This window comes from Gigantopelta aegis, chromosome 5 (genome assembly GCF_016097555.1).
Source record: "Gigantopelta aegis isolate Gae_Host chromosome 5, Gae_host_genome, whole genome shotgun sequence".
In the NCBI taxonomy this organism is placed as follows: domain Eukaryota; kingdom Metazoa; phylum Mollusca; class Gastropoda; order Neomphalida; family Peltospiridae; genus Gigantopelta; species Gigantopelta aegis.
This window is the reverse complement of record NC_054703.1, coordinates 37,922,726-37,927,502: the sequence shown is the minus strand read 5'-3', so window position 1 is coordinate 37,927,502 and position 4,777 is coordinate 37,922,726.

Here is a 4,777-nt window from a genome sequence, read left to right as displayed (position 1 = left end):
ATCCGCCATTTCAATTTGAATCGGGCGGCGCTGTCACAATGTATCAGAGCTCGTGTCCTGAGTGTGAAAAGATATTTTCCAGGATAGATGCCATGATGCGAACATCTAAACACCAGTCATCCACCACCACTACTGCCGTAAATCCACCACCACCACCACTACTGCCACCACCACCACCACCACCACCACCACCACCCACCACCACTGCCCCCACCACTGCCACCTACCACCACCACCACCACCACCACTACTGCCCCCACCACCACCACCACTACTGCCACCACCACCACCACCACTGCCACCAGCATCACCACCACCACCACTACTGCCCCCACCACCACCACCACTACTGCCACCACACGAATCCGGTCCGACCACCACCACCACCCCACCACCACACCACCACCACCACCACCACCACCACCACCACTTGAATTGCTACATCCTTTCACGATGATCGTGTCGGGACCCACGCGTGTGGGAAAAACATTTTTGGTGTACAAACTACTGAAGAATGAATAGATCAATCCACTCCCCAACGGATTATCTGGCTCTACAAAAGATGGCAACCGCTTTACGACATCATTGGTGCAAACGTTTTCGAGTGGAATTCGTCCAAGGCATACTACGAATTTGGAAAACGACCATTATTTGGATCCCAGAATTAGAAATCTCATCGTGTTTCAGATGACCTGATGTCTACGCCAATAAAGATTCTCGCATCACGGACCTTTTTACAGAAGGGAGTCATCACAGAAACCTCTCCGTGATTGCCATCAATCAGATCTCTATCAGAGTAAAACCCGACGCAGAGAAGAAATTGTCATTAACCTGGCGCTGTTCAACAATCCCATCGACAAGCAACACGTTCTGACATTGGCACGACAGATGTATCCAGAAAACACTCGTCATTCATGAAATATATTTCGAGGAGCTACCCGTAGGCCCTTTGGACACCTCATGGTGGACCTCAAACCTCCCACGCCCGAAATGTTACGCCTTCGGCCTAACGGCCTAGAGACGGGGAACCTGTGTGCCTGAACGAAATAAAAAAGCGTAGACGCAACAGCAAACATTCCAGACGACTTTGTCACTAGCATCGGAAAAACAGCTCTGCGAGTGCAGCTACTACAGTGGAATCCAAAATCATGCAAAAACGGTGCATTTAAGAGGAAATTACCAGGCATACCCGCCTACGAAGGTGCTGACGACGAAGACGATAGGATGTAGAGCCTTTTTGAAAAAGGGTCAAGAAACTGCAGTCCTGCGATACGTGTGGGGTCGTCTTTAAAGACGGGAGAAACTTGCAGCGACACCTGCGCTTGAATACATGTGAAAATGACGAGGAGAAAGGAGAGACCTCTAATGATCTCGAAAACGAGGGCATACGTCAGATGAGCGATCGTGAATACGATATAAATCGTGACTATTTTGAAGACAAGAAACAACGTTTTCGAATAGAATATGTCGTCAAGATGACATCGAAAAACGACTGAAGGCTCTAAATGGAAATTGTTTAAAGAAACGTACTCTCGAGTTTTTGACATACATTGTACTACTTTGACAAAGCATGAACTCGAGAAACATTCTACAGTCGGTGGATCCGAAAGACAGATGTTAGAACACAAATTCGTTCCAGCATTAACACAAATATCGTTTCCTGGATCAGTGAATATCTGGACGAAGCAGACAATTGCCGACGACGATGATGAATGATGCTACCAGTGGGATGAGGACATTGATGATGACAATTATACTAAATAAAACAGTACCTGTATTTTGCCGTACGACCCTCTGATGTGACCTTCTGTATATGCGTATCTTATGTCCCAACTGATTGTGAATAATAAAATCAAGATATGACTCTTACCTTTCCATTTTTATTTTTTACTCATCCTCATGTATGTTTGCTGATCGCCGCCTCCGCCTCCGCCACGACCCTCACCCCTCCCGTCCCCGCCCGCCCCCGCCGTCCCACCCGCGCCATTGCGTCGTCCCCCTCCGTGCAGCCGCCCCGTCCGTCCCGCCGCGACATCCCATCGGTCTTGCCGCGCGCCGCTTACCGCAGCCGTCCCGCACGCGCCGCCGCGCCGCCGCGCCGCCGCCCCCGCCGCAAACTTACAAACTATGGAGTCAGATTGCATTTGAAATGTTGGTGCCAAACATTGTACTAAGACGTGATTCATTGACGGAATATATTATAAATTTTCATACAAGTAATTCCAACTTGAGGGGGGAAATCATGGGGGAGGTGTGCGTGTGTGTGTGTGTGTGAGCGTGTGTGTGTGTGTGTGAGCGTGTGTGTGTGTGTGTGTGTGTGTGTGAACAATATATTACTTCTGGTTTTTATATCGAAATAACCTGTTAAAACCCATACACTTACATTGTATCATAACAGAAACATACATGGACGTACAATGTGGCACACAGGGTCTTTGTTTTGTTTCGTTTTCTCCCCTTCAGAATTGCTTCTGGTTTTTATCACGTTTAGAGTTCAAACGCAAGTGTGCGTATCCGGTTTCAGTCGCACTCTGTAAATCAGTTCTCAAATTCTTTAAGTGGTCAGATATTAGGGCCAGAGCATCAAGCAGTAATGAATATCATAAAACACGACCCATTCAGCTTATACAAACGTTTTATATTAGCACCCCCCTCCATTACCGACCGTCTTGGAACGTTAACACCATAATAATATGATCCCATTCAGAATCGGATGTTTCAATTGCATTTTTCTCTCTGTTAGCATAAGTGTATGCCATGTACTGTGATAAACAGTGTATTGAGGAGTGGATTAAAAATGCATTACACGGATATACTTAAAGATGTATTGTATCTTCAAAAGTAAGTATATATTATATTAAGAAACAAAAATCATATTTCAAATAAATAAATATGTACGTTAGGGGCACACCGCTCTCCCCCTGCCCTATCCGCCCCCCTTCCCTACATCCAACACTGTGTATATATGTATATATATATTATATTATCGTCATCATCGAGATGTGTGTGTGTGTGTGTGGGGGAGGGGGAGTAAACAAAATTCAAGTGGTCTCACACCTAGTTTAGATTACCGGGATGCGGATCAACGAAACGATTCACAGCTGACAGATATCACATTTCAATTTGACTCCCAGACTGTGGGGCCTTACATCGTATAGATTAGTTGCTAAAATAATTCTCACAAGTATGTGGATTTTTTCCTATGGATATTATTCTAATTTAGGTGAGTACAACATTGGCAGACTTCCGAACGTTCCAGCATTCAGTTCATTCATAAATGTGTAATACAAATATCAAGGTATCATTTTATTAACGTTTCACAACTCTTCATTCTTTCTTTATTTCTTCTCTCGTACACTTGTATTCAATGTTGGGTGCGATGAACGGTTCTCTTTCATAAGCTGCTATATAATAACAAAGGGGGGCGGTGGGGGATATTAATTAAAACATACGTCTTTTAAGTAACCATTGTCTTCAAATACACATTTGGACAAACTACTGTATTGAGCCTTACATCGGTTCTTAAAAGAAAAACTGGAATGTACACTGTAAGAGTGACGTCAGTATTACACCCATTCTTAAAATAAATGTGCCCACACCCTTCTAGAGGCGGGGCCTAGTGACGTCAGCATTGCATCATCTTTCGTCATCCCCTACGGCGCAGTTTGGCGGCCATCTTGGATGATGCAATAGTGAAATCGATATCCCCTATAGTGGGGCCCTTACTACTTGTATGTCATTTTGTATCATCAATATATACAATAAATGATTTGAATTCAATATCAATGTACAGTTAAATACCAACAGGTTATATATAGCCTTTAGCTTAAATTAAAACATTTTGTTACATCGTTTTACGATATCATGTTTCAATGTGTGTAAGCTCAAGTGTTCCACATTGATATCTTTATCTTCTTCTGTTATTTAATTTCAAAATACATGTATAATAACAACTACATATATTACTGTTTCAGGTGATATTGATGGGATCCTCCTTGGCGATTCAGGATATGCCTTGAGAAACTTTTTAATGACACCATATTTAACACCTAACACTGATGCTCAAAAAAAGTACAATACATCTTTGTGCAAAACTCGTGTGTTAATTGAGCAAACATTTGGCATTCTAAAACGACGTTTTGCTTGTCTTCATAATGAAATTAGATCTAAGCCTGAGTTTGTTTGTAAATTTGTAATTGCATGTTGTGTTTTACACAATGTCGGTATTGACAGAGGTGATGTTTGTTCATTTGAATTTCCCGATTTAAATGATTCACAAAATGATATCATTCACACATATGGTGATGGTGCTCATATGCGTGAGCACATCACCAATACCTATTTCTCTTGAAGGCATAGTTCCACAGACACTAATGCATCACAAAGCAAAACAAGTAATTGAAAATGTATACTCTTAATTTGTATTCATTAATCTTCAATGCTATAAATTATCAAGAATGTTAATTTTAATCAAGGAATATGTTGGTCTACAAATTAATCAATTTTCAGCATATCAAATGAATGAAACTTTTCCTTGTAATCCAATATTATGAAAAAGAAAAGCACAAAGGAAGTCATTTATTATGTCGAATGTCAGTGGAAACATGCCTTTACTAAAAGTACATTCAAAATTGTTGAGGCAACATTGGTTACTGACATAATTAAAGAAATTTTTGTTCAATATTATTTGTTAAAATGTTTGGAGTTAAAAACCTGTCACATAATACATGTATTAGGATGATAAATACATTGATATTGTAACAAATGATAAAAGTCA